Source organism: Myxocyprinus asiaticus, chromosome 44 (assembly GCF_019703515.2).
Source record: "Myxocyprinus asiaticus isolate MX2 ecotype Aquarium Trade chromosome 44, UBuf_Myxa_2, whole genome shotgun sequence".
In the NCBI taxonomy this organism is placed as follows: Eukaryota; Metazoa; Chordata; class Actinopteri; order Cypriniformes; family Catostomidae; genus Myxocyprinus; species Myxocyprinus asiaticus.
In genome coordinates, this window is record NC_059387.1 from 14,967,612 (window position 1) to 14,995,124 (window position 27,513).

The 27,513-nt window shown below is 37.3% G+C and overlaps 1 long non-coding RNA gene across 1 annotated transcript in view; it reads right to left on the reverse strand.

Moving 5' to 3' along the window:
• LOC127434758 (uncharacterized) overlaps positions 1-27,513 on the reverse strand; it is a 56,221-nt gene that overhangs the window by 21,515 nt on the left and 7,193 nt on the right. Inside the window, exon 2 of the long non-coding RNA XR_007896079.1 lies at positions 5,689-5,918. This is a non-coding gene — a long non-coding RNA (uncharacterized LOC127434758). The remainder of the gene's footprint in view (positions 1-5,688; positions 5,919-27,513) is intronic.

Sequence of the window (27,513 nt, forward strand, 5' to 3'; positions counted from 1 at the left end):
GAGGGTTTAAAAAGGACCAGCCTGACATGTTCACACGCACACACATTCGATATCTTTTGCCAATACCCTCATTTTATGAGAGCTGGTGATTGAGAATTACCCACTATAAGTTGTTGGTTTGATTTAAAGGGATAGTTCGTCTAAGTATGAAACTTCTGTCATCATTTGCTCAACCTCATGTTGTTCCAAACCTGTGTGGAACACAAAAGGAGCCTCAATCACCATTCACTTTCATTGTATGGACAAAAAGCAATGAAAGTGAAAGGTGACTGAAACTAACAAAAATTAAGTCTTCCTTTTTGAAAGCACATAAAGCACAATTATTTTTAATTTGCCATTTATTTATTGTTTTTTCCAGTTATTATTAATTATTAATAATCTATTTTTCAGTTGGTATTGTTTAGAATCAAACTACATTACAAAAGCAATCAATTACTGAATCAAATGCTGAACTGTTAACCTGGGCAGTAATCATTACAAATCTATAATTATTATTTTTTTTATTTTATTTTTTTTTATTTTTTTTTTGTGGCTAAATTTAAATTCGTAAATCTTAAAATAATAATATAAAAAGACATTATGGCATACAATACAATTAAATTGCAGTAGGAAGCATGTTTTTTTAGTCTAAATTTAGCTATATCTAAATATTGAACTGCTAATAATATGCAATGTACCTTAATACCCTGGTGTTTTTTGTGGCAGTTATCATACTGTGAAAATCTCATATGGTTACACCTCTAGGCCATGTACTGCAATATACTGAGCTATGTGAAACTCATTGTTTAGGAATCCCATTTAACCTGTTGGAGCTGTGCTGCAGAGGTAAGTGCATGTGCTCCTGACATGTTGCGTCATGGTGCTTGTGCAACTTCTCAAGATTCAAATCCAACCTGCATAGCGTCTTGGTCCAATTTCCTGTTACTGTCCAAATTGTCTGTCTACTCCTTTCATCTCATTTGCAGGACTTTTTACTATATTATTTAGTATGTTTCTAAAAAGAAAGTTCAATTTACATTGAAAGAAAAGGTACTTAAACTTCTAATACCTCATCTGTTACAGACTATAAAAAGTGATTCACTCTTGCTGTCAAAAGTACATTCCCACTATGGCATGTCAGAGTACATGATTCATAATGTGTTACTCTGGAATGAAACACAAGTGTTCCTGGATAGATGGTGCACGAACCCTGCTCGAAAATTCCAAGTAAACTTGACCACAGGAAAAAGGATCTGTGATGAGGAGGAGGGCATGGCCAGGCCGTGAGGGTGCATGGTCGGCGCCGAGTCACCTAATCAGCGGGAGTGAGAGATAAAGGGGTGCCGGAGACGCCAGTGAGAGAGAGACACACAGAGTTATGTTTGTGTGTGTCTTTTATGTTATGTTGAAGTTCATTTGTATCATTAAAACTTTTTGTTGACTGCTCAGCCGAGTCCCAGCTTCTTCCTTTCCTGACTGAACAGAGGTCTTTTACATTTGGTGCCAAAACCCGGGAAGATGTAAGAGCACGCTGTCCGGGAGAACTCGCCACTGCTGTCCGCCAGGGGATGGAGAAGCCGCTGCCGTCCACCAGAGGGCAGAGTAGCCATTGCTGGCCACCAGTGGACGGAGGACCTGCTGCCGTCTGCCGGGTTGCGGACGAACCGCTGCCGTCTGCCAGGGGGTGGAGCGGCTGAGGACCAGTGGACGGCGTGTTCAGGACCAGCGAGCCAGCTTTTTTTTTTCTCTCTCTCTCGCTCTCTCTCTCTCTCCCCCTTGCTCTTTCCCTCTCCCCTCTCCCTCCCCTTGTCTCTCCCAGTGTCCAAGGAGACGGGGAAGACCTGCCGGCAGAAGGATGGCTGGAAAGGCAACACCTCCCCTCCACGAAGGGAGGGGAATACGCCAAGCTGGAGGTTTCCCTGGCCTGAATCAGGCGGTGGAGTAATGTGAAGAAGAGGAGGGCGTGGCCAGGCCGTGAGGGTGCACGGCTGGTGCCGAGTCACCTAATCAGCGCGAGAGAGAGATAAAGGGGAGCCGGAGATGCCAGTGAGAGAGAGAGAGAGACACACACATGGAGTTATGTTTATGTGTGTCTTTTATATTATGTTGAAGTTAATTTGTATCATTAAAACTTTGTTGACTGCTCAGCCAGGTCCCAGCTTCCTCCTTTCCCGACTGAACAGAGGTCTTTTACAGGATCATATTCTGCTTATATTAAGGTATTATATGGTATTTTTAGACTGTACATACATACTGTTATTATCTTAATGGCAAGCATTTTAAGTTATACCATAGCTTTAGGTCAAAAACAAATAAAAAAATTCAGTCCTTATTCATTAAAAAGCTTAACTTTCACCCAGCTCTTCTATGCGCGTTGAGGATGCTCATTCTTGATGCATCCGTGTTTGCAAGTTCACGCTAGAATTGACCCTAAATGCACCCAAAGCTATTGTATCGCTTCTGATGTCATGGGTTAAACCATTTGAGTCTCGAGACCCTTATGCTGCCTTTATGTCCTTTTGAAGCTTGAAACATTTGTACCCCATTGACTTACATTATATAAACAAAATCAGCTTAGATTTTTTTCAAAATATCTTTTGTGTTCTGTTGAAGAAAGAAAGTTATAATAGTTTGAGAAGGCATTAAGGTAAGTAAATGACAGGATTTCCATTTCTGGGTGAACCATTCATTTAAGAAAACACAATATCTATATACATACATTTTTAAATACTCTTACAATCCCCATATCAAATTTTTATATCTTTATATCTTTTATATCTCAATCATTCATTTGCATACTTGGAAATTGTTTCCATGAAGATCTGTTGACTTAAGACTACAAATCTAGAGTGGAACTGCAGTGTAATAAACTTCTCCGTTCTCTGTGGTTCGGCAAGCCAAGACTGGTTCTGCCAGGTCAGCATCAAAGCTGTATAAACCATACTATTTATGGAGCAGGCTGCAAAGGGAGTCAAGAATATTTTAACTTCTCTCATTCCTTATTGCAGGGGGTTTTGTGAAAGACAAGCAAAGAGCTATGTGGTGTATGTGTGTATGCATGCATATGCAGTGGTCGATTTGTACAAAAATTTCAAGGGGGATGGTGTTGTCAAACTTTTTATTTTTTTATTTTGTTTGTTTCTTGAAAAACCTTGAAAAAAAAAAAAACACTTTTAAATTGTCATGTGGTGTAACCATCAAGTTCCTTTTCATAAAAATGTCAAAATAAATATCAGATTCACACTCAGTCTTGAGGGTCTAAAGGTGTTATGCTCTGTTTTATGGTTTTTATGGTCAACATAAACAACACAATGGCTACCTGCATGTTGGTTACACCAAATGACTTTGATTTGGTGGTCAAAAGTGCTTTTAAATATGAATCATTTCAGTTGTTTCACTGCTCCTTTTTAAAAAAAAAATAATAACAATAAAAGATAATTCTGCACTAGTATTGCCAACATTAATTTTTTCAGGAATTTCAGCTTTTAATGAGACTTTTGCTCTTTTTTATTTTTACTGTCTCTTGACACCACATGACATTTTTTACTTTTTTCAACATGACTGAAAAAGCAGTATGCTCATCATAGTCAGAAGAGGTGTATTCAAGTGAATGGTTTGTCAATTGCATTTTTTTAATTTATTTTTTTAATGATGTTTTAATGTAATAGATCTGGACAAAAATGAGCATCATTTCACTGACCCTTACACATTGCCATAATATGCACCTGTTACCCTCTGTTATTGTATTCAGTCACAGACACATTTTTACTCCAATAACAGAACTAATGGAAGTTTGGGCTGTTTATATGAAGGGTGCTTAAATAGTGGTGTAAAAAAGTTGTTCAACACACAAAAGTTTACCCTGAAAATTCTTTAAGTTAAAAACATGTACATGTTGTGTACACTTGTCACTGCAATATCTTCCCTTCTGTTCTCTCTTTTTTCTTTTCTTTTTTTAAGAAAGACAAAAGTTTTCCTTGAACTGTTCTCTTTGCCATTTTTGAAAGTGCGTGAAACTTTTGAAAACGTGCATTACCTTCAGTGGCGTAAGTTTCATGTGAACACACACAAGAACATGTCAACTCATAGCTAAACTCTGACATACTTGTTTGCCTGTGTTTTCAGAAAACCTGTCTGTTCACAGTGGAGAGAGAGATTGTGCATTCAAGGTTACCAGATTGTATGACTAAAGTGTCACACTGGCAGAATATTTTCAAACTGTGCAAGTGTCAAGATTTGATTAGAGGATTTCACTTATAGAAATCTGGCAACCTCACACATGTCGGAATCTAATTCTGACTGGCTAATCGCAGTTATTTAAAGTCTGTTATTTATCAAATGTAGAGAATTAATTATTTTACTTGCATGATTAGCTCTAAGTAATACATGACACAATTGTTCTAAAGAGGGTGGTAAAGGGGGATGGTTGCTTAACAAGTGGGATGCTTTTTGGTATTTCTTGCAACAAGGGGGATGGTATCCCCTCACATCCCCCGTCAAATCCAGCCCCGTGCATATGTGTGTAGGTGAAAAGTGGCCTGCATTGATCCAACATGAAACCGTTCTGTAAAAAAGCAACAAGCTGCTTGTTGAATCATCTTTCATCAAATGCCCCTTGCTGAAACGTGATAGGACATGAATGTGCGCCAGTCTGTCCCATCCAATTAGGAATGGCCAAATGTAATGGAGCACCATCAATGATGAGCAGGTCTCATACATCGACTCTCTGCTTGTTCACCCCTGACTCATATGGACCACAGGCAACTCAAACATGGTTAAAGACACAACTTCACAGTAACAAAGTAAGTTATGTACAGAAAAACTCAGACACGACATACATAGTTTTGGTCTGAACCATTTACACATCAGCTTTGAGAGCAGATCTCTGTCCAAGATCACCCTTACAAAAAATGACCATGATAACCATGGTAAGTTTCCATCAAAATAGCATAGTTGGCCTACTGAGGTTTTTGTCCCAACTGTAAACCCTTAAAAATTTTATATTGGATCTCACTGAAGTTGCTTAAGAAGCTTTCTGTCAATTTAATTTGCTTTATTTTGTTTTAAAGGAATATTCTGGGTTTAATACAAGTTAAGCTCAATCAACAGCATTTGTGGCATTATGTTGATTACCACAAAATTAATTTCGACTCATCCCTCCTTTTCATTAAAAAAATAGCAAAAATCGAGGTTAGAGTGAGGGACTTACAACGGAAGTGAATGTGGCCAATATTTTGAAGGGTTTAAAAGGCAGAAATTTCTGTTACAATTTGTGTACTATTTTTATTTTGTTGTACAAATGGATATAACTTTACACAGAAAATGTTAGTAAGCAATTTTATCACACTAAAATCATGTTAACATATTTTTTATGTCCTGTGGCTGTTGTCTACTTTTGAAACGGTGAATATTTTTACATTTACAGACTGGCCCCATGGATTTCCATTGTAAGTGCCTCAATGTAAACAAGATTTTTGCTTTTTATTTTTAAAAAAGAAAAGGAGGGACAACTAAATTTGTGTGTGTGTGTGTTAATCAACATTATGCCACACATGCTGTCGATTGGGCTTAACTTGTATTCAACCCTGAATATTTCTTTAATGTTCAGTACATGAATAGAAATAGAAACAGTGGGATGCACTGGCTGCGCAGCTAAGTTCAGTTGAGTTCAGACTAACTCAGAGACATCAAACTTCACAGCATTCTTACCCTCTTCCACATCTTTACGCCCACTGCGTAAAAGCCAGCTTTCTGCAGGCAACAGCAGATCCCCATCACTGCACAGCAGACCAGCATGGTTCACTTTGATGGCATGGAGCTGTTGGCTCACGGGAGGCAAAACACATAGGTCTTTTCCTGAAAAGTTTGGCATTCATGTGGCTCCAGTTTCCGGCATCCAACAAGAGAAAGACAGGCTGACTAGCAGCTGTCCTGAAGTTCTGTGAGGAAGTGAAGGAAGCAAGTCATGAGTTGATGAAGACAAATGGCAATGACTAAGTGATACTAAAACAGAGTTTGCCCACTAATTAGGTTTCTCGAATTTCTACTGTGCATTAGGGGGAGGAACCTCTAATAGTGTCTTTTGTACAGATCACTTAGGCTTGTAGGCTGAAGAAACCTATACTTTTCCAGATGCAAATTGAAGTATTGAAAGCTTTTGTTTCTAAAATTACCCCACAGCTGTTCCAGCTGAGACATTTTACTTGCAGTTTTATTCATAACTCGAGGTGAATTCCATGCACTTATGTTTTTTTTTTCTTTTGTATGAAATGTTCCCACTACCATTTGGACATTTTTACTTGGATGGGTCATGATCATCATCCAACAACCAACTTGTCAATTAATGAGGTTGACAAGTTTATTTCGATTCTTTATATTTTATATTTGTAGCCGCAGTGCTTGAATTAGCATGTCTGACAGCGTGCTGTACTTTGGCTGTGAGTTTGCACGGAAAACCTTCTTGGAGAAGTTGCGCCTTTCTATCCATCCCCTTCAAAGTCCCTCAACTACAGCCAAACCCATTCAGTTGGACATCTTTGGCCGTTGCGTCATGTAACAGTGTGTCAAGTTTTAATTAACTCTACTTTTAAAAATGCGTTTTACATCCCTGCATTCTGTTCTATTAAGTTCCACTAGCCTGAAAAGCTGTTTTTAAAGGGTGTCCTTTAAACAACCCCTAAGAAACAAAGGTAGTCTCATGAGAACTTGGCGAAATCGTAAGATATCATGCGACTTGGCTCATACAAAAAGGTAACACTTTAGACCAACCAATCAACAAACAGAATTTAAAATCAACACTGTACAGGCATCAAATTTTAACTAACCTCCTCCAAAACTTTAAAAAATGAAACATCTGTGAAAACATTTGATTACTCTTTCAATTTATTTAGGCTACGCATTAAAAAATGAATGATGTGAATAACTTGTAATACTCTTCCCTCGTCTCGTTCCAAACCATCTCGTTTTCTTTCTTCCATAGTACACCAAAGTCAGTTTGCTAAAATGATGGTTAGGATTAGTCTTTGGATAAGAGGGTAGGCTTTATAGTTAGGATAAGGTTTAAGTTTGGGGTTAAATTTGTGAAAAATCGTAATAACATTGTTCGTTAGTTATTTTATTTTTCTCAATGGGAGTGAAAGTTGTATGTTTTTGTATGAGCCAACGCATACGATTTCTCATGATTTTGCCATCTCGTACTATTATAACAAACTTTCATAAGACTGGGTTGTAAGAAACCGGATCAAGTGAAGCCAAGACCAGCATAATTATACAGAACTTCCATAAGACTGATTATTTGACTAGTCATTTTTGAAAATATGTTGTTTCAAGTACATTATGCCATGTTCACTCCAACTCTGTTTACTCAGTCAGGAGGGAGAGCTACAGTAATGTGAGGTTCCATTTAATGTTTAATCTGTTTTCCTGTAAGAACTCTGACTTGAAGCATTTCCTTGATGTTTGACTGCACTGTTTGAACAGGTTTGTCAAGACTTCAAAACTCAAAGTGCATTAAACCGCATTATCATGTATTTAAGTTGTTTAAGATGTCAAGACAGGCATGTGAACAAGCCCAAGGAGATGTAGCAGAAACTGCCTCACTAAGCCTCAGCTCACTAAAGATGAGAAATAAGAACATATTCTTGGGAAACAGCATGTAATTTACCATGACAGCTTTTAAGAGCTAGTTAAACTTCAATTAAACATACAGTGAGTAAGCCTGACATCTTTGTCTTGGAATTCTGCAACAGGTCAATACATGCAGCTATTGTGGTTAGAAAGGCACAATAAATGGACTTATCAACTTTTAAAAGCATGCACTTCAATATCACAACATTTTAATGTTTTATATGGCTTTTGTTTGTGAACAGTTTTGGGACTGTGTCACCACTTGATGTCTAATGTAAAATCTGGGTTCTAAAGCAAAACCAGTTAGCCACAATTAATGTGGCAATCTGTAAACTGTGACTATGCTCTGTAAAAAATAATCACAGGGCGAACAGTCTGGTTGTAATCACTCATAAGGTGAGTTGTCCTAGTTTCGTGTGCTGTGCTCTCAGCTGTGTGCCGACTACTGGGACTATACACCTGCTCTGACTTAAAAATGGGGACTCATATATGCAGCTGCAGGCCATAAATTAGTGGCGTTAAACTTTAACACTTAGACTGGCATGTCACACAACAGGTGTACTGCCTGAATTGAGCTGGGTTGTTCAGAGATGACTAGGAGAAGATTTTATCTACAGTAGTATTAAGATGTTTTGGGTTTAGATTTTGTAGCAGAGAAGCGTGTATTCTGCTGCAGCATCTGATTATGTAATCATCCCTATAGATTATAGAGCAACAGTTATGAGTCAAGACACTGTAATGGGCATAATGGTTTAAATGGTTACTAGAGGGACTGGAGAAGAATTGCTGACTAGATTTTTTCATTTTCTCAAGAAAATGTGAAAGGTACCAGTGTCCACTGCCACAAGGGTGTAGTAGGTGGTTGCCAGGGTGGTTGCTAAGGTGTTCTGCATGGTTTTTAGTTTGCTTAGCTATGTGTTTCTTAGTGGTTTCTTAGTGGTTTATTTTAGTGAGAAGGGTCAAAGGAACCCATCCCTAAGTAACTATATTTTGGTCCCTCGATATGGCTTAGGTCCCTCCTCTGTTCAAATCCCTAATCTTAAGTGTGAGCTGTAGCAATAGTGATGTAACAGTGAACCACTTATTGATAATTAAATTATTTGACATGGATGGGGTTTGAATGGGCTGTCCTAAAGAACAAATTATGTTGAGGCATTAATGAAACCCTGCGCTACTGGAATGTTTAAAATAAAAAATAAAAAAATAATAAAAAAAAGACTTCTGCAGCTAGGTGTTGAGTGGTGGTGGTGTAGTGGGCTAAAGCACAGAACTGGTAAGCAGAAGATTGCTGGTTCGATCCCCACAGCCACCACCATTGTGTCCTTGAGCAAGGCACTTAACTCCAGGTTGCTCCTTGGGGGATTGTCCCTGTAATAAGTGCACTGTATGTCGCTTTGGATAAAAGTGTCTTCAAATGCATAAAGTGTAGTTGTGTCTACAGTCCTCACAGTAAAATGTAAATTAGTACTGTCTACGATATATCAAGTGTACAGTGGTAGTGTCTACAGTACTTACAGTAAAATGTACAATAGTAATGGCTGCAGTGGTACTGTCTTCAATAATGCTGTCTTCAATACATTCAGTACTTTAAATAGTAAAATGTACAATACATTAGCTTTCTGATTTTCTTAACAGATGAGATGACAGAGGATCAATTGTTAATGTTTTTCTGCCTTAATGTTGTGTTTTAAATACAACTGCAATAAAGAAATGTTTCTAAAATGTACATTAGCAGTAACTACAGTACTAACACAAAAATGTATGGTTTACTGACTACAGTTCATAGTGTACAATAGTAGGGTCTACAGTGTATGATAATATTAGTAGTGTATCATAACAGTAATTTCTTTACCTGTTTTGAAAGTTCAGGAGAATCTAGCTTAGTAGAAACTATAGGTGAAGATCTAATGACTTGTGTTGATACAGGAAGCCAGTTCAACACTAATAGCAAGAGCTGTTTGAGAGAACAAAGGATGGCATTCAGAAATCATTCTGACAATCACATCCGCATCCTCTCTTTAATGAATGTATTGTGGATGTAATGACACAGGGGCTTGTGATGTAGCCTGGAGGAGTGATATCAAAGAATAACCTCATTGTCTAAAGAATCTCTTAGAGGTGATTCAGGATCCACAGGACATGTCTCTCTTGTCCATCGGTCCTCTAATTATTTGTCACTTAAGTTCATTTAATTTCTTCTTGTCTGATGCAAATCAACTGAGCAAGAGACAGTGGCTTGTATGACACTATTGTCATCATTTAATAACTTGAATAACATAAATTGAATAGAAAAAAAAGAACAGAAAGAAGGAAGAAGAGAGTATGAACATCTTCATTTGTTGTCAGTCATCAGCCATGACCTCTACCTAATAATGATAACACAAAATGAACTACAGGTGCATCTCAATAAATTAGAATGTCGTGGAAAAGTTCATTTATTTCAGTAATTCAACTCAAATTGTGAAACTTGTGTATTAAATAAATTCAATGCACACAGACTGAAGTAGTTTAAGTCTTTGGTTCTTTTAATTGTGATGATTTTGGCTCACATTTAACAAAAACCCACCAATTCACTATCTCAAAAAATTAGAATACATCATAAGACCAATAAAAAAAACATTTTTAGTGAATTGTTGACCTTCTGGAAAGTATGTTCATTTACTGTATATGTACTCAATACTTGATAGGGGCTCCTTTTGCTTTAATTACTGCCTCAATTCGGCGTGGCATGGAGGTGATCAGTTTGTGGCACTGCTGAGGTGGTATGGAAGCCCAGGTTTCTTTGACAGTGGCCTTCAGCTCATCTGCATTTTTGGTCTCTTGTTTCTCATTTTCCTCTTGACAATACCCCATAGATTCTCTATGGGGTTCAGGTCTGGTGAGTTTGCTGGCCAGTCAAGCACACCAACACCATGGTCATTTAACCAACTTTTGGTGCTTTTGGCAGTGTGGGCAGGTGCCAAATCCTGCTGGAAAATGAAATCAGCATCTTTAAAAAGCTGGTCAGCAGAAGGAAGCATGAAGTGCTCCAAAATTTCTTGGTAAACGGGTGCAGTGACTTTGGTTTTCAAAAAACACAATGGACCAACACCAGCAGATGACATTGCACCCCAAATCATCACAGACTGTGGAAACTTAACACTGGACTTCAAGCAACTTGGGCTATGAGCTTCTCCACCCTTCCTCCAGACTCTAGGACCTTGGTTTCCAAATGAAATACAAAACTTGCTCTCATCTGAAAAGAGGACTTTGGACCACTGGGCAACAGTCCAGTTCTTCTTCTCCTTAGCCCAGGTAAGACGTCTCTGACGTTGTCTGTGGTTCAGGAGTGGCTTAATAAGAGCAATACGACAACTGTAGCCAAATTCCTTGACACGTCTGTGTGTGATGGCTCTTGATGCCTTGACCCCAGCCTCAGTCCATTCCTTGTGAAGTTCACCCAAATTCTTGAATCGATTTTGCTTGACAATCCTCATAAGGCTGCGGTTCTCTCGGTTGGTTGTGCATCTTTTTCTTCCACACTTTTTCCTTCCACTCAACTTTCTGTTAACATGCTTGGATACAGCACTCTGTGAACAGCCAGCTTCTTTGGCAATGAATGTTTGTGGCTTACCCTCCTTGTGAAGGGTGTCAATTATTGATCTGTCAGATCAGCAGTCTTCCTCATGATTGTGTAGCCTAGAGAACCAAACTGAGAGACCATTTTGAAGGCTCAGGAAACCTTTGCAGGTGTTTTGAGTTGATTAGCTGATTGGCATGTCACAATATTCTAATTTTTTGAGATAGTGAATTGGTGGGTTTTTGTTAAATGTGAGCCAAAATCATCACAATTAAAAGAACCAAAGACTTAAACTACTTCAGTCTGTGTGCACTGAATTTATTTAATACACAAGTTTCACAATTTGAGTTGAATTACTGAAATAAATGAACTTTTCCACGACATTCTAATTTATTGAGATGCACCTGTATAATCCTATCTCAGTGAGTAATTTCACTATTGAGCCTTGCTGATTTATGCAATTTATATGTTGGCACAGTGTTTTGAGCAGTTTACTCTTTAATTTGGAGCTCTGCCAAGGATGTGACAAGCCAATGTGATACATTCCAAACATCTTCCTCTGCGACTTGCAGGTGAGTTGGTAAATGTTTAGTTTTAAATGTTTCAGAATGTAATGTTCCAGGTAAATTTTCACCCCACTGCCTCCTGACAGGATGGTCTGAGGACACAAGCCCTCTGACATCAAAGATAAAACTTCTAGATTAAACTCTCAGACTTGCCTCACGCAACACATCTGGCGCCATATTAGAGTTGTACTAGAGGGGAGAATTTTCAGTGAATAAAGACTTAAATTTCAGTCTTTTGTCACAGAAGAGCTATCGTGTAGATTCTGAAGGATTAAAATATAGCACACTAGGTGTTTTTTTGGAGCTTGATAGATTTGAAAAAAATTTTACTGAAAAGAAAAGTACGAAGATCTTTTTAAATTTCTACTTAAAATACCAACATAGAGGTGAGTAAATAATGACATTTTTGTTTTTGGGTGAATTATTTATTTAATCCTCTGACAATTAAATTAGACTCAATTATGAGTGTTAGCAGAACTAACTTTAATGATGAGTTATGATGATATGATAATGCATGCTAAATCTACTTGCACTGATTTGTAACTGTAGACACAGATCTAACCAAAATAAATAAATCAACTTTTGCCAGAAAAGAAATGGGAGAGAAAGAAAATGGATGGGCTACTTTACTTCAAGAAAACTCCTAAATGTTTTGTTGAACAATGACAACCAAATACTGCTTGAAATATAGTGAAGCTATGAGAGGGGAGCAGACATCAGGAATGTGGGAATGCTGCTAGCATGTCAATAATGTTTCCAATTCACCACATTGTTCCAGAGAAACAAAAGAATTTGATGGTGTCAGGAAAATCCCAAATCCTGCTTAAATGTTTACTCATCAGCTGATGGAAAAAAACAGCAATGGGTCACTCTCATTTTTCCTTAGTGGAACATTTATACACATTTGCTCTCATATACCACTTTGTTATTCTCATGTTATTCTCTAATACAAAGCACTATTCATGATGGCACCTTAGCTTTTCAACAAACAGTCTTTGACCCTGTGGATCTACATACTCCAAATCTTGAAAGCCAGAGTGATAAACTCATTGGGGAATATTCTGAGTTCAAAACAAGCTAAGCTATATGGTCAGCATCTGTGGTATGCTGTCAATTACCACAGACAATAAAATCCTTCGATTTGTAACAAAACTCATGTCTGCATTGGGCAATGCATTCTGGAGGGTTTAAAAGCAGAAATGTGCAGCTCACAATTTTAATAAAGCATTCATATTAATTGTGCTGTGCCGTGACACTGTCTAAATTTTGTTTTCATGGTAGGGTTACGGTTATGGGTGGATGAACATCCTTACATTACCATTTGAATTCTTTATCATCTTCTTGAAAATATCATGTGAAAGTTTTCAGGTTTACAGGCTTTACATGGTCATGACTGGAGTTGAAAAACTGGATATATTTTTGTAAAAAGTAAATTAACTCATCACTCTAGTCTGCCTTGCACCACAGAGTTCCATTGAAAGTGCATTACTGTAAACCAGGATTTTGTTCATTTTTACAAACTGAGGGACGAATCAAGATTATTAAAGGAAACAACATAAAAAAACAACAGTATTAAGACAGAACATGAGAAAAATAATAATTGAACATTTTTGGGGATGGAGAGGTGTAACACGATGTTGCCATAACAAGACACAATCGTACAGAAACTACTTCCAGTTTCCAGTGTAGTGTTAAAGCACATTGTCTGCACAGAGAGGAGAGGACTTGGAATTCAGAGATGATGACACAAGAAGACCACAGATGCTTTGCTTCACTGTAGTTTTGGGCTGGGCTGGCTCTCAGTGCTCTATTTTAAGTGTGTCCTGACCTCAGAACCTAGTTTGAAAGTGTTTCCAGAATTACTCATCAGACCAATGTCTTTGCACAGCGATACATATTTGATTTCTAACAGATGTTTTGTGATGAACTATGACATGTGATGCAAACTAAAGTTATTACTTGAAGTTATCTGCAATAGCACATAATCCTTCATGTTTCTTTCTTTCTCTTTCACTGAAAAAACTAACAAAAAAAGTTTTGTTGGCTCAACAACCATAACGAATGAAAAAAGAAATCGCTTCTACTTAGAAACGTGCATATTTACAACATAGCTTGAATTAAATTGCATTAACGTGTACAACACAAAATATCAGTTCTAAGGTGAACTTGGAGTGATAAATAAAGTAAAATAATAATTGTGAGTTCCTTGAACTTCTTTGGCTTAAAAATCCATAAAATTAAGATTTTAAGTACTATTACCTCAAACGATAAAGTACAGAACCGAGGTTGTGGGGAATACCCATAAGCCCTTGTGATTGAATAATTTAAGCATGTTTGTTAATTCAAAAGGAACTTATTGGGGCATTTAATTAGTTGTTATTAAGAATTCAAAGAGATTTTAGCTGTGTTTAGTATTATTGATGTTGTCTTACTGTAATTAGTTGCTTTGTGTAAAGTCACCATTACGGTGATAAGTGTTCTATTTGGTGAAGTTGGATTCTGTTCAAAATATCTCCTTGCACATGTGAATATGCATTGCTGAAGCACAGCTTAATCTGCACTTTGGGGGAAGTTTAATGAATGACCACAGTCATTATTTTCTTTTGAGCCAAGTAAATTAAGTAGAAGCTGTAGAAAATGTAAGTGTTCATTTTAAACAACATGCTATTAGTTGTTAAATCATTTTTGTGTTAAATACATACATTTGTGTATATCTAACAAAGGTTTTCTAGCTGCGCTGACAAAAAGATGACCACAAATTGAATTTACTAAAAAGCGTGATGCAAAAATGCAACATATATACAGTATATATACAAGCAAATCCAACACATGATTCCTTCCTTCCTTTCTTCTTCACAGCAAGAAAAGTCATGGTGTGTCGGAAACCGAGAGGTCAACAGATCAACAGGGTCATCAAGGTCCTCAGGATAGTATTTGGTTCACCCCACACAGAGAGAACACACACACACACACACACACACACACACACACACACACACACACACACACTTTTTAAATAAAAAAACAGATATTAAGATCTGGCTGTACTTTCTGAGCCACTACTGGGACTAAAGGGAATTGCAAAACACTAGCCCCGTGTTCCATTAGCCAGACAAACAGACAGACCGGTCTCAAATTCACATCATTGGTTGATGCTAATGTTGCTGGGCTGGAAAGCACCACAGTGTTTACACTCTGCAGGGAAATCAACCAACAAGTGGCTTACTTATACAGTAGTTGTCTCTGCATATTTAGCTGGGATAAGAGAATGTATTTTAAAATAATAAGAAAAAGAGAGATTCGTATTATTTAAAATTTCACATTTTATTTTTTATATTTATATAAATATTTATATATATTTTTATATTTATTTATTAAATACAAATAATTTATTATTTCTTAATACATCTATTATTTGTATAAACTTACTATATTATTAACTGGCTCTGATCCAAGAAATGAGAGCATATTTATCTGGATTTCTGTTTCTTGCACAAATATTTACCACAGTCATTTAATCAGCCCCTCTTTCTCCTCTGAGCTCTCCTGCTTAGAGTCGAGTGGAGAGAATATACTTTTTCATTTCATTCATTTCTCCTGCAGCCTTTGAACACTCCACAAGAGCACTAAATATTTACTCGAGGTGCCTCTGTTTGTTTAAAGTTAGGAGACACACCAGAGAAGCTGACAGGGCCGGTGGGAGGGAACTTTAGACAAAACAGCTCTTGGTTTGTGATGACTGCCAGACCACCAGGTTGGTTTCGCCCATCTTCTATTGAGTGCTACCACCTCTTTGCCTCCTTTTGAGGGCATGAGGGAGTGTAAAGCCGCAGACCTGCACTGACACATCTCTCTCTACAGAGGGAATCCATTCAGACTGGGACTGCTGTTACAATTTCAGTTTTATTTTGTTTTAAAATGGCACTTTTCGCAATCAGTGCTTGGATTTAAAGACTATAAAATATGCATTCCTCTTCACAGTATTACAGCCTGAACAGCTTAAAACAACTCGCTTCACAGCTAGCTTTTGGCGCCCCTCTGTGGACATTTCACCCAGAAAACGGAGCTCACACATGCCCAACAACACTTACCGCTTTGGCAAGTGGGGGTAGCATTTTGAATTTTGGTAAGCACAGACTGATTTCAGATTAAGAAAAGTCAACCTTATGTATCAGATTTTACTGTGAGATCAGTCTGCACCCAACTGAATTCCGTTAAATAATGACACAGGTGTTCCGAATGACACAGGAATTCCGAAAATAATGACACACTTATACACAGGATTCATCAACATTCCCCTTGTTCTCCATTGGTCGTAAAAAACTGATAGTCTCACCCCAAATTCACACCATTGGTTGAACCACTGTTGCTACTGTATGTCAGCTGATTGAGATACTCAAACAAACAGAGCAATGCTTTGATAGTGTCACAATGTTTCTGATTAATGGCTTATCGCATTTTAAATAAAAATATTTATATATATATTTCATCATTGGAAACATTAAACATAGATTTTAAAGGTGTGCTCAGTAAAAAATGTTTTATGTTTTTCGAAGTATGGCTTACACTGACACCTAGTGGCCTGGATGCTGCATCATTCATACACAGTTACAGATGCCATTGTAGAAATTCACTATGCACAGTAATCCAGAATTAATTTAATCCATGAATGAAAGTGTCCAATAATAGGGCAGTTAAGCGAGTAGTATTCAGCTGGTCATGTGATGCTAACATGGCTGCCCCCATGAGGGGACCCTCACCATGTAGAATAAAACAGCTTTTATAAGGTTACTGATATGACTGAACTCTTCATCCCACATAAGTGGTCATGATTTTATACATATGTTTCAAAATTACTATTAATTTCTTTATAAGTAAAACTTTTTAAATGAGGAAAAAAATACTGTGTGCATCTTTAAATAATGTTTAGGCTATTTAAACAAGGTCAATATTTGTCCTCCCACACTGTCTAATATGGCCTCATGGTTCATGGCAATCACGTTCCAGGTTCATGTCTCAATGCTTTCTGTCTGTCTTTATCTAGAAGCTCAGACTTTACCAGTTACATCCGAGATCATCACAGTGGGACTGTTAATCAGGTATCTGCACATATAGTGATTCAGCAGCATAGGAAAACTGCTCCATGACTTACTGCTCTAAAATATTTAACAGGCAGAAAATCAAAATTTTATTAGACAACAAACTGGCAAGCATGAGAAGAACAGAGGACAACTTCCTCAATTATTTCCTAAATGTGAACAGTAATGCACTACTATTTACATTACTGTACCCTTGCAGAAAAGTGGCAGTACAATAGTACATTGATAGTACTTTGATACTTACTGGAATGATTGCCATATTAATAAACATAGTATTTACATGCACCAAGGTACTTGTATATCATGGTTTTATCATGGTATATAAAAAAATAAATAAAAAAGAAACGTGCAATTTTCCTACCATGTTGATACAACCACTATGGTACTTTTTTTTTTTTTTTTTTTTTAGTCTGTGTAATATGCAAACTTTTATTAACTATTCATTTTTATCATGATACAGAGCATTTCAAGGAATTGAAAACTTTATTAGATACAAGGTGATTAGAAGTGTTTGTGACATTTCCAGTAAAGTGTTGAGTGGAAAGCATTTAGTGGAAAATACAATCCATAACTGTAAGTATTAAAAACACATGATATAAAAAAGGCTCCTCTGTAGCAATAATTGCTTTTACAGTGTCTATGGACATGTTGTTTCATGGATCAGCAGTTAATTCAATTTCTGAAGCCATTTTTGAGGAATGCATGACTCAGTGCATTACAGTATTTGGAATGACTTGCTGAAATGACTTCAATAGGACTGGCTTTGCTCTAACACTCCTCACAGCAGCTGACATTAAGTTATTTGCTAAACTAAGTTGTCAAGGTTCAATCTATGTTCACAAACGAATAGAACAATTAACGCTGACAAGCCTTAATAAGACAAAATTTCAGATATGAAAGCCATACAGTTTCCTCTCTCCTTTTTCTCTCCACCCACTCACCTCCTGTTCACTCATGTTCGTAACAAGACACAAAAGTGCACCATTCCATTTCTTTATTATTCCTCACACTTTCGTCCTTGAGCATGATCTCTCTCACACACTGTCCTGCTGAGAAGCTCCAAATGTTTACGTCCCATCAGTCTTTTTTTTTTTTTCTCTCTCTGCCTGCTCTAACCCTGTCGGGGCCCTGCTGAGTGACTTCTGACTTCCCACCTGTTACATCCTGTCTGTGGATTTGAAAAATTGGCTTCGAAAGGTTCAAACTGCAGAAAATGGATGAAATATACAGAATTGTATGTTTTCACAATTAAATTAATATAAACAGTTGGAAACATTGAAACCAACACTTTTACAGCAGATTCTTCATCAGAAATTTAAATCTACAGTGGCCCCAAAAAGTATTTTGACACTTAGGCCACTGAATGAAAATAATTTATTTTAAATGTAGAAAAGGGATAGTTCACCCAAAAATGTAAATTCTTTAATCATTTACTCACCCTCATGCCATCCCAGATGTGTATGACTTTCCTTTGCACAAACAAATATTTTTAGAAGAATATTTCAGCTCTGTAGAATCATTCACTGCAAGTTTGCAAATTCCAAAAAGCATACCAAGGCAGCATAAAAGTAATCCAAATGACTCCTGTGGCTTAATCCATCTACAGAAGTGATATGATAGGTGTGGGTGAGAAACAGATCAATATTTAAGTCCTTTTTACTATAAATCTTAACTCTCACTTTCACATTCTTCTTTGTTTTTGGCAATTTGCATTTGAGCATATCAACACCTACTGGCCACCTACTGGGCAGGGAGGAGAATTTATAAAAAAGAAAAAAAAAAGAAAAAAGAAAAAGAATTAAATATTCATCTGTTTCTCACCCACACCTTTCATATCGCTTCTGAAGATATCTTTTTAACCACTGGAGTCTTATGGATTACTTTTAGGCTGCCTTTATGTGCTTTTTGGAGCTTCAAAGTTCTGACCACCATTCACTTGCATTGAATGGACCTACAGAGCTGAGATATTCTTCTAAAAATCTTCATTTGTGTTCAGCAGAAGAAAGAAAGTCATTCACATCTGGTATGGCATGCTGGTTAGTAAGGAAGATAGTATTTTCATTATTGGGTGAACTATCCCTTTAAGTGCAAAATTACACTCCTTTCATTAAACATTAATAAACATGAAATCAAACAGCAATTTGCTGTTCATCAGTCCCTAAGTGCCAACCCCTAAAACCAACTATTTTGTTATCTAATGCAATGACATTCACATGCACACACATTTTAAGTGTGGCTTCAATACTTTTCTAGGCCACTGTATATGTTGGTTAAATCTAACTGTCGGTTATATGATCATTTACTGAGAACATGTCAAAAGAAAAGACAGGCCATGCATAAAAAAACCTGGCAAAGATATCTAAGAAACCCAGCTCAGGTTTGGAACTGGATTATTGTAAAAGCACCACCAGTCACTCAGTCTCCATAAAAACACTAAACTAAGGTGTGAATTCACAGTTTACATCCATCAGCCCTCCCTGGTTGTTCTATTGTCTTTGCCAAACATCCGCTCTCACTTCCACAATTGTTCCTTAAACATACAAGCAAAAGATTTTCTATGCATTAGTAGTTGCTTGATGTTTGGCAATGTACTGCAGACAACATTTAGGCCTATTTGCTGAAAAGGGGATTTCTTGTGAATCATGGTCAAAACAAAATTATGCTTGCTGCATTTAACACTGGGGAAAAGCTTACATTTCTAATCAGCTTTGGATATTTCATATCAACACTGATTAATAAATCATTGGATTATATGCAGTATTATGAAACACAGTATTGTATAACATCCAGGAGATATATTGTCCCCATGTATATTCTATACGCAGCCCAGGCTTGCCGAAGACTCAATCTTTGTTTACATTGAGTGTGCAGATGTGCTGGTCATGTAAGGATTCAGTCTCCTCTCGGTGAACTCAATACCAACAGGCAGAGAGAGCGAGAGAGAGAAAGAGAGATTTGAGAGAGTTGCTGTGAAAAGGGTTGAGCAGAGTCTGCCCTCAGAGGAGTGGAGATTAGACAGACAGCTCTTCTATACAAGAAAAAAGTAAGAAACAAACAGAATGAGAAAGATGATTCAACAGAGACTCAGTCACTTCCTCCATATGGTGGCCACTCTCCTCAGTGGGACTATAATTAAATGGGTAATGAATCCCTTTGAGGTACACAGAAGAGAGGGGAGCACTGAGTAACCAACTGAAGCCCACAGAAGAAGCACATCAGAATCTGTATCCTCCTATTAAGATGTGAAGCCTCTGGAAGATAGAAAGCACTGAACTCAATCTGCCCGAGATTAGACTATAATCGCATTGAACTTTCAGTAAAGCAAAGGGTATTGAACTTATATTAGAGGAGAACTGTGAAAACAGCTTTGGAGATACATAAATGCCACTTTCGGAATTACCAAATCAATGGCTTTGCTCACGGCGTTTTGTTTTATTAATAAACTATTATTTTTAAACCCTACAAGAGTACTTATGACACTTTTAAGGTTCAACAACAGTTAAGAATTCTCAAAGGGATTGGGACAGACAGGTGTGAGGGCATCAGCGTAAAATTCACAACCACTGAATTAGCAAAACTGTTTATTTTCAAAGCTGACTAGTGGGTGGGTTGTCTAAAAAACTAATCGTCGAGTAGGAATGGGAATCGTAAGGAATTTAACACAATTTTTATTGCTTTGACTGCCCTCAGCAGCCTGATGACAAATGATGAAATCGTTTCCGATTTGGACAGTGCAGATAAAACAAATCAGAAATACATTTTAAACTATTCTTATAAAATGTATATTTACAGACTTTTAAGAGGCATACATTTTATGTTGCTGCCTTATGCTAAAATGCTTTAAATTATTTCTTTATTTTTTTCACATCAATCTACACTCCATAAAGCAAAAACCAGATTTTTGATAACTTTGCAAATTTATTAAAAAGAAAAAACTGAAATATCATATTGACACAAGTATTCAGACCCTTTGCTATGACATATGAAATTTTGCTCAGCTGCATCCCACTTCTCTGGATCATCTTTTTTTTTTTTTTTTTGCTCCCCTTTTCTCCCCAGTTTGGAATGCCCAATTGTCAATGCGCTCTAAGTCCTCGTGGTGGTGTAGTGACTCGCCTCAATCCGGGTGGCGGAGGACAAATCTCAGTTGCCTCCATGTCTGAGACCGCCAATCCGCACATCTTATCACGTGGCTTGTTGAGCATGTTACCACGGAGACATAGCGCATGTGGAGGCTTCACGCTATTCTCCACGGCATCCACGCACAACTCACCACGTGCCCCACTGAGAGCGAGAACCACATTATAGCGAACACAAGGAGCTTACCCCATGTGACTCTACCCACCCTAGCAACCGGGCCAATTTGGTTGCTTAGGAGACCTGGCTGGAACTCTGGATTATCTTTGAGATGTTTCTACACTTTGATTGGAGTCCACCTGTGGCAAATTCCATTGACTGGACATGATTTGGAAAGCACACACCTCTCTATTTAAGGTCTCACAGCTGAAAATGCATATCAGAGCAAAAACCAAACCATGAGGTCAAAGGAACTGCCTGCAGAGCTCAGAGACAAGATTGTGTCGAGGCACAGATCTGGGGAAGGCTACAAAAACATTTCGGCAGCATCGAAGATTCCCAAGAGCACAGTGGCCTCCATAATTCTAAAATGGAAGAAGTTTGGAACAACCAGGACTCTTCCTAGAGCTGGCCGCCAGGCTAAACTGAGCAATCGGGGGAGAAGGGTCTTGGTAAGAGAGGTGACCAAGAACCCAATGGTCACTCTGGTTGAGCTCCAGAGATCATGTGTGGAGATGGGAGAAACTTGCAGAAGGACATCCATCACTGCAACACTCCACCGATCTGGGCTTTATGGGCTATCAGTACAAGACACATGAAAGCCGGCTTGGAATTAGCAAAAAAAAAAAAAAAAAAAAAAAAAACACCTAAAGGACTCTCAGACTGTGAGAAACAAGATTCTCTGGTCTGATGAAACGAAAAAGATCCTGCTCATCAGAGTCATTCCTTCAGGACTCAGACTACACTGGTAAGACTGTATGTTTCACGATGTATATTTAAAAGAACCAGCTCATTAGAGTAATTAGTTCAGGAATCAGACTACACTTGTAGCGCTGTATGTTTCATGCTTTAGATTCAAAAGAACCAGCACATTAGAGTCATTCCTTCAGGAATCAGACTTCACTGGACAAGCTATAGGCTTCAGTAGTGGGGCAGCACTGCCACTGAATAGCGCTTAAGGATACACTGTCTGGGTATTTAGTACAGTGTTCCGTCCACATAAGGGGAAATTGCAATTTTGGGAACCGTTAACAGAACCCAAAGTCATGAAAATCATTAGATTCCAGTTTTTTTTAATAACGGCGCTGGTTCTGAACAAGAACCGGCTCTCAGTTCCCATCCCTATCGACTAGTCTGTTTTAACGGAAACCCTGTTTAATTAGGCTGGTTTTGGGTCATGTCCACCTGACACAGATTAGACACGTCTCTTAAAATAATGGGGCAAAAATTATTGTTATGTTAATGAGTTTATAAAATATGCATTCTTCTTCACTGTATTACATCCTGTACAGCTTAAACCAACTCACTTCACAACTCGCTTTTGGCACACCTCCGTGGACATTTCACCTAGAAAATGGAGCTCACACGTGCCCATTAGCCCAACAACACTTACCGCTTTGGCAACTGGGGGTAGTGTTTCGCATTTCGGTAAGCACAGACCGATTTTAGCTAAAAATGTGTTGCTTTCTGACACTACTCTCAACACACTAAAACTAAGAAAAACCTCTCAGAGAAGTTGCATCTCTAAACGTATCCCCTATAAAGCAAACACACACACACATTCACAATGACTGCAATTCAGCACAGAGCTGACCATAGACAGGTGTGAGGGGTCCCTCCCATTACACACACACTCACACTCACACACACACACACACACACACACACACATTAAACACTAAACAATAAACACATTCAGTTTAACACCCTGATCACCCCGCAAGATCTCTGGTGTAAACTGTGGTAACTCCACTTCCTTTCAGATAGATCCCTATGACTGTGACAGGAGAAAGAGAAAGAAACTGCTGAAGAAAGACTGGCAAGTCAACAATCAGACATTTCCTTATTTACATGCCTTTGTAACGGTCACTGTGGCTTCAGATCAAGTTTCCAATTTTGAATTTCTGATGTCAAGTTCCTAAACAGACGCTATCGGATAACACTGAACAATGAACAAAAATTTAACAAGACTGACAGGTAACACTTTACAAAAAGGCTGTTTATGCAGTAGTGAACACAAACTAACAAAGAACAATACTTTTTCAGCATTTATAAATCTTGGTTAATTTTAATTGGTACAAAAAAGAATACATTTTTAGGAATAAACGTATAGGTTAGCATTAGTTTATGCGTTATGAACAAACAACGAACAATAGTATATTGATAAATAACTTATCACCAAGAAAAATGAACACTGTAAAATATTTTGGTAACACTTTACAATAAGGTTCCATTCGTTAATATTAGTTAATGCATTAGGTATCATGAACAAACTATTAACAATGTTTTTTTACAGCATTTATTATTCTTAGTTAATGTTAGTTAATAAACATACAATTGTTCATTGATAGTTCATGTTATCTCAGTGTATTATCTAATGTTAACTGATAAACTTTTAATTTTAAAAATGTATTAGTATATGTTGAAATTAACATTAACTAAGATGAATAAATGCTTTAAAAGTATTATTCATTGTTAGTACATGTTAACTAATGTTATTAAATAAAGTGTTACCAACATTTTCAATTATTAGTTCATGATACCCTAGGATGGATTATGGATTATGATTATGGACTATTTTCATAGTCTACACACTGAGACATTATTAAAAATTAATTCATGCCATTGTCTGTTTTTTTATAGTGACATGACAGTCCCGCCCCCCTGTGAGTGTACATCTGTGCCAGTGTGAAAGATCTCTCCTTCACACCCAAATAAACTAATTAAACTGGTCCACTTAATTAAAACAATGAGCTACATGCTGCCTGGAGGTGTTTGTTCAATTTCCCCTGGTGTTCTCATAGTTAAAGAAATTAATAAAGGTGATTTTAGAGCCTAACCGTTGATAACTACCTGGGCACGGTTAGGTCAGAACCACTAGGAAATGTCACCAATTAGCTTGTTGTTTCAATGTCTACTTTATTTAATAATCTTAAAACAACAATCAAAAGCCTTTTGCGGGAAAAAAAAAAAAAAAACAAAAAAAACATGTCTGATTCGTTTCACAATATACATTTGCATATCTACTGTATTAGTAATGACTTATCACTGTGAGAAAAGTTCACAAATCATCTGCTTCCGTTCCATGTTTCCCAACAATCAAACAATAATCTCAAACAAAAAACACCCACTTTTTCTTTTTTTTTTTAATCTAATCTCTCTTAAAATGGATCAAATGCCCAGATATCCTGTTAAACAGCCTCGCCTCTTTAGTTAAGGGCATGGCAGCGTGGCATCTACGGTACAGTAGGTAGTCGTACAGTTTGGATTTGAAGAACTCTTTCCTTTGATTCTGTGTGTGTATCAGTGTGTAGTTCTTTGTGCGCCTGTGTCTGTTGTCCTGGCATGCAGCGAGTTGGCAGGGAAACAAACACACTGTTTGTAGTAGCAATGACTCACAAATTAACAAAAGCTGGAAAATGTGCAAGTGAGACCAGCCTACAATCTTTCGAAGGCTTTTTCAATCCCTCTCTTTTAAACCACTGCAGCTGCTGACTTTCCGCTCGTGCTGGTTTGACTCATGCTCTGAAGCGGAGTAATACTGAACTCTTAAAGATGTGTGCTGTGTGCCCGTGTGTGCAGAAAGTCTACCTGAGTAGAGCAGGCTATTGATTGCAAAACATTCCATATCTAACCAGTTTGTGTGTCTCTGCCTCACTCTCTTTTATTCCGTCCTTTTCATTCTGTTGACTAGCACCTCTTAGAAATCACTCAGTCCCTTCCTCAACCCTCTCTTTTATGAGAATTTTTCAGTTCATGGTCTCATTTGATCCTCAAACATAGCTCATTGATGGTTGTTATCTGAGGCTTATGAGTTGCAAGAAAAACTTTCAGTAGAACTGCAAGTTATATCACTATGAAACAACCCTTTAATAGGTGCTGGCCAGCCAATCAGAATTAACCTTAGGCTCAATTCCATTAACATGCAGGTGAGACAATGGCATAAAGATATGATGATTAGTATCCAATTCAAACAGGAGAGCAACTTGATTTATTGGTTAGGGAAATGGTTAAGGAAAGTGTGGATGACTGCTTTGTTGCGTTGTATTTTTTTCTACTTTAGTTTACTGTAAGTAGTTTAGTACATTTATAATTGTATTCTCTCGACATTCCAATAATTGTATTGATTAAGGCCATGCCCACACTAACAGAGGTCGACCGATATATTGGTTAAACCGATAGTTGCTTTTTTGGAACTATCGCTTATCGACAAATATTAACGCTGATAGTTGTCGACAGTTTTTTTTTTTTTTTTTTTATTCCGCAAGTTCCTTTGTGGCCAAAAACCCTTCAACTGGTGAACTTATAGGCAATTAAAGGCTTAATTTGGTAAATACTGTAGTTACATATAGAGGATTGTAATGGCACCCAGTTTCCATCACATCACCTTTTATGGAATAAATCATGATTATTAATATGAAATGCTATAAAAAGACACATTTGAATAATAGACATTTTTGAAAGTTTATTTATACAACCTTTATTGATTGTTGAATTCATAATGATTTTGACTGACAGTGTTGTTAGAGAAAGGAAAGACTAAGAAAATGTTTTACATTCAAAAATAATTTTAAAAAACTACTGTTATCAGCCTTTTCCACCAACCTCTACACACTAATATGTTTTTGTTTGAAAACACATTGATTCCTCTACATTTATGACTCACTACACAAGAACAGTTTTCCTCCATCGAAAACAGAGCATTTAGAAAACTCACCATTCCTGCATACGTTGGAAAACTATAACATTAGGAATCTGAAAACTGAGTTTTTAAATGAAAACAGATTTTTATATACAGTATATAATCTGATAACTTCCTATTTATCTTACTATTTTAAAGATGAAATTCAAAGTTACACCATGAAACAAAGTATTCAACACTTAGTACACGCTCTGAGTTTTTTTTTTTTTTTTTGGCTCTTATAAACGGGATTGGTTAAAATTTGGTTAAGTAGTCACATTTGTCCAGAGGTCTCGATCTTCTCTGATATTCACCCCAATGTGTTACAGTTTAATGGCAGCAAGTAAACGAAACCCCTTGTTTAACTTAAGCTCTTAGTTGGCCTTGTATACTTTAATTTCCATATTTCCTGGAATTGGGGATTGCTTGTTGCATGTGTGTGTGTGTGTGTGTGTGTGTGTGTGTGGGTTTGGGTGGTTTACGAGGAAATTTTTTTAGGTTACAAACTGGTAATTACAAGGGTATTATGCTATAAATGTGGTTTATGAGGACATTTCTAGTGTCCCCATAATTCAAATCACTTAAACATACTAAACGATATTTTATTTGAAAATGTAAAAATGTAGAAAGTTTTTTTGTGAGGGTTAGGTTTAGGGGTAGGGTTAAGGTTAGGGGATAGAATCTATAGTTCGTACAGTATAAAAATCATTACGTCTAAGGACAATCCTCATAAGGATAGCCGTACCAACATGTGTGTGTGTGTGTGTGTGTGTGTGTGTGTGTGTGTGTGTGTGTGTGTGTGTGTGTGTGTGTGTGTGTGTTTGAGTCTGTGTTTGAGCAGCTTGCATACTGTCACAAGCGCTAGTCTATATTAAGTCTTTAGCAGCTTACATTCAACAGTCTTCCCTACACTAAGGTACCTATTGCATATACAAACACCCTTTCATTTAAGCCAGAGACAGACGTAAATAGTCTCAGACTACTGACACATCACAGCACACATAGTAGAGAGTGCATAGCCATAATTTAGTCTATAACTCTGAAAACAAGCTAGTTTTTGAAGTATATGCTACAGCAGTGCTTCTCGACTGGTGGGTCATAGGGTCATTTGACGGTTAGATTACAGTCTGAGAAAGATAACTTACGGTTAACCGGTTTTATGATTATTTGCTAATTTTCTTATTATGCAACAGCACTGAGGCAGAAAATGATGTATCACATCACAATTGAATGTGGCAGCAATACAATAAGAAAACTGATATTTACACAACAAATAAATAGGTATATTTATAATAAGAGATGCTATAGAGATGCTGGGTGCAGAATGATGCGCTTCAATGTAACCAGATGCTTGGAGTCACAGAGCGATCTTGGCTGCACATCAAAAGTGCATAACTGTAAGATTATTGTGGGTGCGCAACATGTAGTTCACCGCATCCAACACTTTTTTCTTCTGCATCATTTTATTAAAGCAATCTATTGTCTGTCAGACACCCTACCACTAAGAATGGGCAAAAGACTCATAAAAATTATAGTTCTTTAAACTGTCCACAACTCCTCACAAATAAACCTGTGGACTGTGCATAATAACGGGAACTTTGCTTGACGCAGGCGATTTAAAGTCTGATAAAGACTAAAATTTAAAACATTTTGTTGAACGCAGTGAATTTGTACACAGGCAATGCTTTAAATAAAGAGGATGAATTA